This window comes from Lytechinus pictus, chromosome 18 (genome assembly GCF_037042905.1).
Source record: "Lytechinus pictus isolate F3 Inbred chromosome 18, Lp3.0, whole genome shotgun sequence".
Lineage (NCBI taxonomy): Eukaryota > Metazoa > Echinodermata > Echinoidea > Temnopleuroida > Toxopneustidae > Lytechinus > Lytechinus pictus.
Window position 1 is genome coordinate 12,489,912 of NC_087262.1, and position 14,915 is coordinate 12,504,826.

The window sequence follows — 14,915 nt, forward strand, 5'->3', positions numbered from 1 at the left end:
ATGTCTAGGACGTTTTTATCCATGGACAGCGCTAAATCTGTGTCCCTCTCTCAGCCTCATGAAGATCAGAAAGCCCAAAAAACAAAACAAAAACAATTATTTAAAAAGAGAGAAAAATGGGTAAAGTGCATGTAACTTGCACCCCCCCTTCTTAAATTATCGAGAAATGCAAATTAGAACCACCTGCCCTGCCCCCCATGAAAAATTTGTATTCCTAGCTGTTCCATTATAAATGCCACCTTTGATGTTTTTAAGAAAATAATAACAAGGATGTTTTCAGGAAGGGGGTGGATGTTAATGCAGCCCTTTTATCATTGGCATTGAGAAGAAAAAATATGCAGAAAACCTCTTTTGCCACACACTGCTCATTATCACCCTTCATCTCACTTTTGACAATGAATGATGTTCAGGATTTAAACTTTGGCAACTGGGGGGCGTTTCATCAAACAATTAGTCGGTGGTTTTCTCCGACTAAATGTGATTTTCACCGACTAATTTCATTTTCACCGACAATTTTGCCATCACCGACTAAATTCCATTTCATCAAAATTTGTAGGTGATTTTCTCCGACAAATTATTGGAAACCACCGACTAATTTCGTCGGTGGCCTTCACCTACCGACAAAACTTATTTTCACCGACTAATCCAATTTTCACCGACTAATCAGCCTTTTGAGGGCCTTTGCAGCTAAAATCGATCAATTTCAGTTGATTTTGAATATAACATTTTAATAAATTGCTTATTTTTCATTTCATTGAGAAAATTCAAAGAAAATGTATTTATTTTTAGTCAATGACAAATAAAAAGTAGACATTTCAAGAATAATATTTTCATCTTCAAAACTATATTATATCAATCAATACATAGTAAACATCTTCAAATGTACACATTTTTTCAAACATAATTTTCTTTAACCCAAATAAATTATTGTGCACTTTTTAATCAATGTCTGATAATGTCTGAAAAATGCGACCTCATTGACTTTTGTACAAGTTTTTTCAATGTTCATTAGTGTTGTTGGTGTTGCTGCTGCTGTGGTTATCGTGGTTGCTGGAATTGCTGTTTGTTTTTGCTGCTCTTGGTGTTGTGGGTGTGGTTGTTGCATCTCCTGGTGCAATAAGTTATTTTTGCTACTGACGTTGCTCAAGGTGTTGCCTGTGTGGTTGCTGTTGTCATCGCTGCTCCTGCTGCTGTTTACGAGTGTGGCTGTTGCATCTCCTGATGCATTTATTGATGTTGTCGCTTGTGTTGTTGCTTGTATGATTGCTTGTTAGAATCCTTGCTGTTGGCTTTGTTTCTACTGTCATTGTTGCTACTGCTGTTGATGTTTACCACTGTGGTTGTTGCATCTCTTGATGAAGTTATTTATGTTGCGCCCGATGTTCCCTGCATGGTTGTTGGAGCTCCTGCTGCTGTTGATGTTGTCGGTGTGGTTGTTGCAACTCTTACTGCAGTTGTAGTTTCGGCTGCTGATGCTGTTGTTGCTCCTGCTGCTGTCCATGTTCATTGAAGTAACTGAAATGGATTTAATGTATAGAGCATGTGATATTTTATTAATAAAGATATCAATTTCCATCATTATTGATATCAGTCATTTATTCTTAATTTAATTATCATTGTTAAAACTTACATTTTTTATTTCTAATGTTTGAAATAAGAACTTTAAGTTCTAAGTGGTTAAAATATTGTCACCAAAGCCTTATTAAACAATGAAAATAAAAAAGTTAATAACAAACAAATGCATAAGTAAATGATTAAAATTTCCTCTTTTTTATACACAATTGATTTAAATGACTTGGGATTTTCTCATTGGTTTACAAAAGAAAGGGAGTCAAAATCCAAAATTATCACATTTGGTCTTTATTTCTTGAGCCAAATGCTGATTTCATGCAAGAGTCATGTTATCATATTAAAAAAAACAAAAAAACATCAGGAACAGCAGCATGATTTCTGAAGCGAGTGCACAATCAACAGGCAAGATCCTTAAGCACCCCCCCCCCTACCAAGATCAAATTTGAATTAGTGAGGTTTCATGACTGCTTTTGTAGGCATTACATTTATACAGGCCTACAAGAGATTTTTTTTTTTTTTTTTTGGGGGGGGTAATCTTCCAGTTACTCCCAGACAAAGCAGATGGTGATGGGACGGGGGGGGGGGGGGGGGTCTAATAGGAATGCAGAACAATGGAACATTCATTTACTACTTTGGCAATAGAAAGCAAGTCACACCATCTAGCATTGATTGATATTGGTTGTTTTACAACTGTCCAAGAAATATCACCATTAATCCATTAAGCATCTAAGCACTTATAGATGTCATTGTTTTCAAATATTTAAGTAGGCCAAATAAAGAAGAGAGCAGTACCAGTAATTTTTTTTTTAATGTGACTTTACTTTCTTCGCCAAAGTGAGGCAGTCATAATTAAGAGTGTTTTAACTTACAAGTGACATCACATTTCCTGCCTTCTTGTCTGGCTCTCCTAAACCTTCAACCATTTATACTTGTGTAACTTTGTATCTCATGTCTGTCTGAAAAGTTTGGTTGTAGCCTCCACCTGAAGGAAAAATAGTATTGAAATAACTAATTAAAATATTTGCCATAATCTGGTATTTCTTCTCACATGTATGTGTACATGTCTAAAAACAGGAAATAAAACATCTTTTGATTACCAGGTTTCATATAGAAGGGGGTAAATAAAGGGTTCAAGTTTTTATTATGTTAATAAAAATACAAACAATAGTAAATGGCATATGCTCTGGCTGAGAAACTTAAAAAGTGAAATTATTCCTCACAATGTAGCTTGTATGTACATACACATGAGCAAGTAGTGCTAAATGGATTGGGGGGTGGGGGGGTGCATGTTAACTGCAGGGTCAGCGGAAAGGTTTTTACAGTTAGCGGGCTGACCATGCAAAAAATCATAACCAGATGGCCATTTCATATTTTTCAGCCCCCGCACTGTTTTCCAAAATCTTTATAGAAATATGGAACTATGCACTTCATACCTAAATGTTAACTTGTAAATGGCCATAAAATAACACTTTTTGTTTTAATGCATGATATCACAGCCAGAAATAAGATAAAGGTAAAACTAGAAATTAACACCCTTAAGCAATACAAAATGTTCAATTGCTAACCTTTCCTGTGATTTCATCATAACAGTTAAAAAACATGGTTCTTCCATACTTGAGAAGGTTTTAAATAAACAAGACAACAGTACATTTTGATAAGGTGCTTTGAATTTGGTCTAGGTAATTCACTCTTTTTATTTTTACAAGGTTACAATACTTTACAAAAATGGTTCACTTTCTCTGCAGCTTGTACCCTGTACCACCCCCACCCATGTAAACCAATAAGGTTGCAACATAATTTCCCTTTTGTGTACTACTACATTTATGAACTGGATTAGCTGCAACCTTCTTGGAAATTTATAATCCTTGCAATTTTGCAAACTTATTTAATCTTTGGTGAGGAATTATTAGGTGCAATTCCAAAGCTTTATCAATAATATCCTTCTCGAGGTCCCTGAGCCAAACCATAGCCATATATGTGAAAACTGGAACGAAATAAATTGTTGTTGTACGATGACATGTTAATAAAGTATGTGTATTAATATTATGCAAACAATTCAATACTTACCCACTGTCGCCAAGAAGCCATTTTTCTTCATGACTTTCTCGTTCAAGATTTTTTTTTCAGTTGGCATTCTCTGAATATTTTGGAATCATGAGTTCCTCCTGGCCACCTGGCAACAAGGTTGATTAGCAGTCCATTGTGATTGCATACTGCCTACAGAAAATGAAATGAAAATAAAATTGCCCCTTAGAAACATATAGTATATCAAAAATACCTCAGGGTCAACTGAAGCAAAAGTTAAAAACTAAAGCACTTTTGATCGTTCGGCCCACGGCCTATATGGCGCTCGTAGGCCGCTAAGTTGTTATCACTGGGCAATTATTTTGGGGGCGACATAAAGATTTTATGTCGCCCCCGAAAACATGATTTTGGGTGATTCGAGGGCGACTTTAGGCATTTCCAGGGCGAATTCACCCGCCACCCCCGTGTATTTTTGGTGAATTATCGGATGGTCTAATACCACATGGTCAAGTGGCCATGAGACCAAGTGGTCATTAGAGTTGATTAGACTAATTGGATATTAGACCAAGTGGTCATTAGACCAAAAGCAAATTGGACTAAGTGGGTTAAGCCCAAATGTTGTTAGCCCATCTGATGATTAGACCAAGTGATAATATAGTATACCATCTGTCAGTGAACCTATTTTTTCGCTGCTTTTGTTCTACTTTAAGCTACATAAAATATTTGAACTCAAATTCATTTGACCGTGAAATTCTTCCAAATCTTTGTGCTTCATAAGAAGCATATTAAATCATGCATATACAGGATGTACTTTGCAACACATTTCAAAATGGATTTTCTCATAAACTGATAAAGAGTTCCCTAATCAGGTTTTTTGCAGTTTTAGTTAGGGTACTTAATAAGGAACTATTCTTTCATAATAATAATAACCTTGAAAATACAGCTGAAAATCATAAAAATCAATGTTGCGATACCTCTCCTCGTATTTCTACCCCAGATTCGATCAGCCATTTTGTTAAGAATTTTGAAAATGAAAGGAGAGGTATCAGGTACATCATGACAATTTTTCAGGGTTTTTAGAGGTTCCAGTCTGTGCCTCGATGTCAGGATGCTGACACACGATGATAGACCTTCATTCATATAATCGTGGTAAGTGCATAATTTCTGTTTTCACAATTTTCTTTCCAAGTTATTGTGACGGTGTGACCACATACCCTAGTCCCGTGAGTATGTGTATTTATGCACGGTGGGCTACTGGGCTCCGGCCGGAGCTCCCTGCCTGGCCCCTGGCTGGTTAGAAGGATTGTAGTACGGGCACTAGCGCAGTAGCGGTGCACTGAGAAGGAAAACCAGTGCGTACGATAACCTGTCCCTGGCCTGGGTTTATTCAAAATAAATGCCATGCACGCAGACCAAAACTTCATGCCATACCTCAAAAAGCTCAATTTCGTTATCATCATCATCACCACTTAGAATTCTAACACTTAAACTTACAATTACAACTAACGTTACAGGTACAGCTATTTGCTTGGCATTCGATTCGACAGTTCCCGTAACATCGTGGTTGACTTGGCTAACTCGTGGATGCTATTATCGATGATCAACTGATCAGAACAGCTGATTATCGATCACATGCAGAGCGCGCTACGCTGCAGGGTGAGTCATTTTGAGCGATGATTCAACTAGGCCTACCACTTTTCTACAATAATTCTAAGTTTATGAAAATAAACGATGTTAGATCTAATGATCAAAAGAATGTAAATGCTGATCGACTTACCAACTGCGTAAAAACGCATGGCGGTGAGAACTTGAAGGTGCTCTGGCACCGCATTAGTGCGACTTGTGTGTCTCTCCAAAGCTGGCGTCAGTTCCTCGATAATGTGTAACGCGTTTGCTTCGTGAAGCGATACCGCTGCAGAAATTCGTTGTTCTCATAAATATGAAAGGGGTTTTTCCTTTCCACCAATGGCCTCTCGATCTGTCTTTGATTCCATTCGAGCATTTGCTCTCCCCGTCGCAAGGCAGCTAGCAGATCAGCCATTTTGAAAGTTAAACCATGGTTTAAACTACCCCTAGGCGGAGTCTAAATTTTGCGCAAGTTAGACTCGACTTAGACCGAGGTTTTAAGTTAAACCGGACTTCAGAAAGTGAATTCTTAAACCCGCGGTCTAAAGTGAGATTTAGACTGGAGTTAGACCGGACTTAAGCCGAGGTTTAAGTTAAACCCGACTTCAGAATACGGGCCAATAGCAGTGCATTATTTTGCATTGGTTTAGTTCTTGAATTCAGACCCTTTTTGAACAGATATTCTGTTTGTCCTCACATCTTGATGCACTAAATATCTGAATGCAGATGCTAAACAAGCCGAAGGGTGGTGGCGGAGGGGTTGAATGTTGGTGTGTATGTACATATTTTGGTCTTGGGGTAAAGATGTGCAAGACACATTTTTTGCATGTGTTGGAAATTGTGTTGCCATGGTAACAGTGTATTATGGCAAAAATAAGGTACAAATCTTGCAGTTAGAACAACTTCCTCTGTTGTCTGACATCCGAATCTCATGATATTTGGCACACACATTGGTCTTGAGGTGAAGATGTCTAAGACACATTTTGTGTGTCTTTCAAAAATCTTGTTGCCATGGTAACAACATATTATTTGGTGAAAATTGGGGAAAAATTACAATTCAAACTGCTTCATCAGTTTTAAATCAATTCTCATGAAATTTGACACACACATTGGTATTAGAGTAAAGATGTACAAGGCACTTTTTGTATGTGTTTCAGAAATTGTGTTGCCATGGTAACAACATATTATATGGCAAAATTTAGGTAAAAACCTTGCAATTTGAACAAATTCATCAGTTTTGAACCATTTCTCATGAAATTTGGCTCATACATTTGCCTTGAGGTAAAGATGTGCAGGAACCATTTTTTGTGTGCATTTGTCAGAGAGTATATTGCCATGGTAACCACATATGATAGCCAGAAATGCAGGAAAACTCATTGTGGATCAAACGACTTCCCCTTTTTTTAGTCAGTGCTCATAAAAGTTGGAAGAAATATTCATCTTTGGGTAAAGATTCATATTAAATTCTAAACTGCATTAAAATATATGAGTCACCTTCAGTAATATTTCTAGGTTTTGGGGGAGGAGCGGGATTGGTCCTTAAAATCTGACATCAAAATAAAGGTTAAAGGCGGTGTCCATTAACACTCTTGAAATAACCATCCCCTCAAGGGCATAGGCTGGGGGTACACTGGGTGAATGTGAAACCTTCCGCTGTGGCAAAGGAGTTCCAACACTGGCAAGCAAAACAAAATGTGTACCCCTTCTACTTTCAACGGCTAATTTTCCAAACCTTAGTTCCACCTTGAACCTTGAACCTTGAAGGAATAATCCCTTAAGCAGCTCTTCCAAGCTAAACTGGGATGGGATGTGCTGTGACAGAAGGTGATGGTGCAGACAATTTTGTTGGAATTCTATTTACAATAAAATTGGTGAAGTGCAAGTAAAAATCATGCTCCTAGTGCTTACAGCATCCTGGAACCTACAGGAGGCTTTAACCCTCTGATGACAGGAAGGGCAGCCCCCCGGAAGACAGCAACTGATGGGGCAGTAACTGCTTTAGCTGGTAGATGGTTCCAGATACGAATGGTACGGGGATAATATGAAAATTTGTATGCATCAATCGTTGCTTGTGGTACAGAGAGTTTTAGCATATGATCTCTTCTACTGATGTATGGAGCCTGGGTTATGAAGTGTGGACCCCTCCCCATACCACTTCTATCTCCCCATGCTCAACCAGTCTATGCCTTTGCCCCTCAGGGGTCTTTGTATTTTAAAGCGAGACATTACTCCCTTTTTTTTGGGGGGGGGGAGGGAGGGGGGGGGGGTCTTTAGAAAATGACCTCATAAAAGTTAAAGTTAAAGGATTATGACTAGGAACTTAACCCCCCCCCTGAAAAAATAGGGGGCTGATATATTTTTTGAGCAGAAAAATGCCCCCCCCCCCCCATTAAAAGGTAAGAAGAGTCATTTGCACTTCAGAGTTCAGACCATTCATTTGATGTTTAATGCATTCTGCTTTGGTAAAAAATTGTTTACAGTAGCCAATTAATCATTGTTTATTTATATTCTCCTACTCAGTCTTTTATTCATATTCCATTCCTACTCTTTCTTTTTAACTATATCACATCACTCTTGATTTTGAGCTTCACCATACCATCTAATGTTTCCTCTCTCCTTTTTTTACCCTCTATCTCTCCAAGTATATTTTCTCTGACATATTATAAAGTGTACCTTTAATCATGCAACTAATTATAGAAATATATATATACAAAAATCTCTGCACTTGTTTTAGAAATTCACTTGCAAATCCATGACTCAATAACATACCATATAAAAAATATGCATATGTGCACAATAAATTTTTGCCTTCTATTTTCTTTCATTTAATTTTTTCAGTATATTTCTGTGACAGCCCCTGCTTTATACATCCTACATCTCCAATTGTCAAAAAATGAATATTATGTTTCAGTAGCAAAATTGTTGGATGCAAGATCTGACTGTCACAAAAAATGCAAATAATTTTCCATTGGAGTAAGGACGAACGTATTCACTGTTCATTGAGCAAATGATGACTTTTATTTCTCTACATATATGCTACCGTAGTCATATCCCTTTCAGATGGTGGTAACTGCAGGAATGGGAAAACTCAATGATATAACTAAAATTTTCACAGAGGATTTTCGGAAAACAACTAAATCCATTTTTTTTTCAAGCAACAGTTATTCCATTCTGAATGCTGCAACTATGAATTTGATGCACCTTTACCATTTCTTCAATTCTTTAAACTAGACATAAAATATAGCTAATAGTATTATTTAGGACAGAGTGTAGCCAAAATAGAGTTTAAAAGATTATGAAGAAAAGAATAAATGTCATGGTATTATATTTCAGTGTAGGTGTAAGCATTCAAAATGGAATAATTGTTGCTAGATAATAATGAATTAAAATAGCAAAGAAAATGTACTTAGAGAGGGAGAAAAATAGGGGGGGGGGGAGAGGAAACAAAACAAGAAGGTATGGTAAAGCTCTAAAGTGCAAGAAGTGCAAAAAGTGATGTAAGAAAGTCAGAGTAAGAACTGAAATGAACAAATACTGAGTAGAGATAAATAAAACGTTGATTAATTGGGCACCGGAAATGATCTTTTATCAAAACCAGAATGTTTTAGGCTTTAAATTAATACGCTGAAGTGTAAAGGATTTTTCTCCCCCCCTTTTTTTTTTGGGGGGGGGGGTTCAGTTCCTAGTTGTAATCATTTCCTTTTACTCTTTATGTGGCAATTTTCTAAAGCCCCCCCCCCCAAAAAAAAAAAAATGGAAGGGGTGCTTTCTTTAAGAGTGTTTAAGTTCCTAATGGCCATGGCCTTTAACCTTCTATATTTTTATGTTGTCAGTTTTTAAGGACCTCCTCTGCCCCCCAAAAAACCCTATAAATATTATTGAAGGTGATTAATACCATGAATACCCTGCGCTATTTTATGATGTTAAAGGGGAATCCAACCCAAATAAACATTTGTTTTTAGAGGAAAAGGAAAAATCAGACAATAGGTCAAAGTTTGAACAATATCGGACAAACCATAAGAAAGTTGTGAATATATAAAAGTTGTAAACATTGGTAATCACTATATACCCATGAAGGAAGGACCACTCTTCCATGTACAGAAATAATTAATGGACTAAAATGTCTTTTTCAAAAGTTTTACTTCAAATTGTATCTTTCTTTCATGAGGACATAAAACATTATACTAACAGGTTTATATTACGGCCCCAATGGAATTTAGGAGAAAATCAAAAATCAAAGTACAAGGCCAATGGGAAAGTTGTCCTTGCAGCCTCGTCCCTTGTCATAATTTACTTACCCATTGTCAATTTGAAATCTACATACTAGTAGCCTTAGGGATCTTAATTTTAAAGCAGCCATAACTTTATTTTGCTTATCCGATTGCTTTCAAACTTTCAACATTCTTATTTTTCTCCTTTTCCACACAACATTTTATGACCAAGGCTGGATTCCCCTTTAACACTGAATATGAATCTTTACCCAAAATTAATATTTGTGTAAACTTTTCTGAGCACAGCCTGAAAACAGAGAAGTAGATTGATCCACAATTGGTGAGTTTTCCCTGCATTTCTGGCTATATGTGGTTATCAAGGCAATGCACTCTCTGACAAATGCAAAAAAAAAAAAGGTTCTTGCACATCTTTATCTCAAGGCCAATGTGTGAGCCATATTTCATGCATGAGAATTGGTTTGAAACTGATGAAGTTGTTCAAATTGCAAGGTTTTTACCTAAATTTTGTCATATAATATGTTGTTACCATGGCAACACAATTTCTGAAACACACACAAAAAATGCCTTGTACATCTTTACTTTAATACCAATGTGTGTGCCAAATTTCATGTGAATTGATTGAAAACTGATGAAGCAGTTTGAAATGTAAGGTTTTTTCCCAATTTTCACCAAATGTTATGTTGTTACCATGGCAACAAAATTTCCGAAAGACACACAAAAATGTTTCTTAGACATCTTCACCTCAAGACCAATGCGTGTGCCAAATTTCATGAGAATCTGATGAAGACAGAGGAAGTAGTTCTAACTGCAATATTTGTACCTTATTTTTGCCATAATACACTGTTACCATGGCAACACAATTTCCAACACATGCAAAAAATGTGTATTGCACATCTTTACCCCAAGACCAAAATATATACATACACACCAACATTCAACCCCTCCGCCACCACCCTTCAGCTTGTTTAGCATCTGCATTCAGATATTTTGTGCATTGAGATGTGAGGACAAACAGAATATCTGTTCAAAAAGGGTCTGAATTCAAGAACTAAACCAATGCAAAATAATGCACTGCTATTGAGTTTTGCACTAGCGCTAGTCTATATGTCAGACCAATCTAAACTCATAAATTTTGACATTTTCACCCATTTTTTCACTGTTCCTGCAGCCAGATTTTTTGGAGCATACCCCATTTTTAATTCTCATACATAAACAAAGGTCTGGAGAAAAAATCATGCTTTTGTCCACCGTGTCCACAAGTAGGGTGTTTTTGACACTAACAGACCGGACTATATATTGTAACAATTTCTAAACATAACAAATTGTTCAATACAGTACATTTTGCAATATTAGCATTATCTGCAGTGATAGGATATTTTGATTGGATAAATTACAGAATAGTTGTTTCGAAGAAAATAAAGCAAAGCTATCTAGAGTGTCCTGGCATACAGTACATACATACATACATTACATGTAACACATAGTCTACCATACTCTGTGTGCCGTGTATCTTTCAATACTCATTGGCATAGCAACCCTGTAGGCATACTACTAATCTATGGATGTTTTCTCTCTTATAGCATACATGTCAGCATTGACAACTGCATACAGTTTTTTGCAAAAGAAGACAAGATGAATGACTAACTGATAATCAAGTTAATTTCCTGAGTTGAACCTGAACAGCATGGTAGAAAAGGAAATTCTTTATTGCAGAATTTTAAAGGGAGTATTATCTTTGTCCATCATTCAACATCAGTTACAGCTAGTCTGCAAGCGCACACTCAAATTTGACACTTAAACAAATTATATTATTATGTCTAGTGTGAAGACTAGATGCCAAACACTCGGTACAGCCACAGTACATAGTGAATCTAGTCTCGCTACTTCAGACTCTGGATTATGCACTATGTGAATTGCGAAAACAAAAGGTCTGTACCGGCAGACTAGTCCCATGGACTACTTGTAATCATAAATATTCCCAAGTCCTTGGTCTTCTTTGCTTATATAAGGGGAAGTTCATTCTGACATTAGTAAGTTGGTTTTGTTAAAAGCAGGGGAAGAAATGGTGAAGGTTTTGATATAAAATCCACCAAAGAACAGCATTGTGAAACTGTTTCATATTTTATTTTGTGAGGTCATGTTCAAACAGCTCCTACTTTATAAATTCAAAGTTTTGACATTTGAATGGAACATAGTGAATGAAAATATTTTTCTTATCGAACAGGTTATGAAATGATATGTCTGATGATATATTCACTGCACAAATAAAATTATTTTCAATATTTTTTAAAATAGAAAATGGCATTTTGGGGAATTCATATCACATGACATAATGTATGATGGAGCTGCTCTGACTCCTGCTCGTCTGTGACATAATAAAATCAAAACATTAAAAATTCATAACTCAGTTTATTCATTAATGGGTTTTTGTCAAACCTTCATCAATATTTTTCTCTAAAATTTGCTGCTTTTATTAAAACCCACTTACTTCCCCTTTGATTATCAGATGGATGAAACTTGACAAACGGCGGTAGTTGTAATGAACTACATGTACATAAGATTGAAAATGCATGCATCCATTGCGGTTTGTTAGACTCGAGAACAAAACCATTCATATTCTGATACTGATTTTTCTTTTTAGTCACATGAAGAACTGAAAATTGCGATGATTTTATTTTTCCAACTTAAACACTTTCCTAGCTGACAGCATGACTTTATGCATTTTGATTCAGTCATGAATATATGTTTATTGTGTAAGCAGTGACATTTCCTGTAAGATGAGTTGACCTGCAGAAAAACTTACAAGTAATTTCCTTCCTGACATATTACCAGCAATATTGTTGATCCTTTGAGAATGGAAATTAGAGACTGGAATTTATGTAGATCTCCAAAGTGCAAAACTGCTGGTCTACTGCGGACCCTTCGGTAGACCAGCAGCGCCATGTTCGATGCTGCCAAGTAGGGCTATCCTCCCATTTTATTTCTTTATTAATTTGTTAGTTTCTTATTTTTAACAGAAATAAATTCAAATAAAAAAAATCAAACTGAAAAGTGTAGGATGTAATCTTTTGTTGAGGTAATGACAATGTTGAGAGTGAGAGAGGGAGATATAATTTGAATGAGTCTCTTTTATTGTTCAATTAGAGCTTTCACTGATTACACACATTTCAAAAGAAAATCACATATGTACATGCAGTCATGTACATACTTTGTTCTAGACTTCTAATAATTAACCTCTCTGTGTGTTTTCATAGTCTGTGGAAATTGTCTTCCCATGTACATAATACCAAAATATTGTCACCGGAATTATTTTCTCAATGTTAATTGTGCAATCTCTGCACAGCATACATGTAGGTATGATAGAGTTTCTCCATCATAAACAGCCCTGTCTATGTACAATGGGAAGCTAATGTAACAGAAAACAGTCAGATGGGAGAATTGAAAGGATGAAATGGACCTCTTCATTCCATGTGAGTGGATAGTTTGTTTGCCTCTATTGAAGCTTTTTTGTTCACCCCCTCATTTGTGTTTCCTTTCAAGTGGTTTCAGGTTATAATGTTTTTTTCCTTTGTGGAATAGCATTGCCTAATGTCTTTGTCACCTTCAAGTTAGAGTGAGTGCCATTATGGGGGCAAGGGGGGGGGGGAGAATGTCATTACATTGTGGACATCATTCTCCTAAATGGACTCTCAAAATAGTACCATTAAAAGTATTTTGTTATATGTGGACATCATGTTTTTGTGTAAAATGACCATGGTACCCACTTTCTAATGGCAGTGCGGTCCAGGACTTGTACTATTGACAAATACATGTACCATCTCATCTCCAAATCTGAAGAAAATTAAGTTAAACTTGCATGGAGATTGAAATTAGCACAAAATTGAATGGGAGGGGGGATGTACTCCCTTTCACCTCTCTTTCCTCTTTCTACCCTTCCCCATCCCCTTCCTATTTCTCCTCTCCCCCTCCCCTTCATCTCCCCTCTCCCCCCCCTCTTCCTGATGCCCCCAATGTAGGTCTACATGTGACTGTTACTTTTAGCTCTATATGTCTGTTTTCTTGTATTTTATTATTTATTCTCTTTCAATTTGATGCAAAGAAAATCATGTGGGAATCGGCAGAGGATTCTTCATGTATACGTTTTAATAGCTATTTATGGCTTATATCAATTTATTTCATGGTTTTGGAATATTTAACACATTGAGAACTGTAGGTCTGTTTGATTTTGGAGTTTGGACAGACTATTATTCAAAGTGATGATGGCATGGAACACCATCTCCGGGAAACAGAAAGTTCAGAAGAAATAGACAGTTCCCAGAATGATGATGCTCAGATTTGTCGAACAGACTTTGCAAGTCTCACGTGTCAAGCAGACCTTTGCCCTTTTGTCTCGTCTAGCGACATTCCCATCTGCTTTATACATTGTATATAAAAAACAACAAAAAAGTATCCTAATAACAGGGTAGTGTTTACACCCATGCTGAAGATAAGGGACCATACATGAAAAACTATACATGTAGATGACTTGACTCCTGTTAATGTTTAAAATGTTACATTTCCAGGAATGCATTATGATAACAATTCTCAAATGAAACTTAATGATATACATACAACATCCAATGCGTGGGGATTACCTACAATAAATCATTATTTGTAGGCTCTCCTCATGCATGTAAAATCAAATTCATACAAACCAAATAGACAGCATGTAAACAATATTAAAGAGTAATAAAAAAGAATATGGAAAGACATGCTTAAGGTGTTTGCTTGGAAACCATTCAATTATAACTCAAATTTTCATTGAATAATTTGAGGCATGTCAAAGAGAATAAAGAATTTTATAATGGCAAAGCAGGTACATAAGAAGTACAACGTGGGAGTGTTTTATAAAACAAAGGAACATATACAAAAATGTACAAGCATGTAAACTTCAAACAATTAGTTCTCGCTCATCATCATGCTGTTGTGACTGAGTTTGAAGGGATTAATGTTAGGTCTGGAGGCAGTTTCATAAAGCTGTGTGTAAAAAATTAAGAGCGACTTTAAGAATGACTGGTGAACCTTTCTTTCGTCCTATTAATCACCAATGAACATTTAATAGTGAATATCATTTAGCACAAGAAAGGATTATCAGTCAAACTCATTCTTAAAGTCGCTCTTAAAGGGGAATCTAACCCAAATGAAAAACTTGTTTTTATAAGGAAAAGAAAAATCAGACAAGTTGATAGGTAAAAGTTTGAACAATATTGGACAAACAACAAGAAAGTTATGAATTTTTAAAAGTTGTAAATATTGGTAATCACTATACCCATGGAGACTTCAAATTTGCCGCATATGGGATGTCATAGTGATGTAAGGCAAAGGACTACTCTTTCATGTACTCCAATACATGTTATGGCTAAATTGTCATTTTTCCAAAAAGTTTTATTTCAAATTATATTTTTCTTTCATGAGGACATA

General features: G+C 36.2%; 1 long non-coding RNA gene across 2 annotated transcripts; it reads right to left on the reverse strand.

Moving 5' to 3' along the window:
- Positions 1-822: 822 nt before the first annotated feature.
- LOC129260579 (uncharacterized) lies at positions 823-5,472 on the reverse strand. 2 transcript variants are annotated; one of them, XR_010296528.1, is made up of 4 exons: positions 5,375-5,472; positions 3,640-3,789; positions 2,442-2,554; positions 823-1,515 (listed from the first exon to the last, which is right to left on the reverse strand). It is a non-coding gene; the product is annotated as an uncharacterized LOC129260579 (long non-coding RNA). The 2 variants fall into 2 exon arrangements; XR_010296529.1 differs by lacking the exon at positions 5,375-5,472 and adding an exon at positions 5,092-5,277.
- Positions 5,473-14,915: the final 9,443 nt, after the last annotated feature.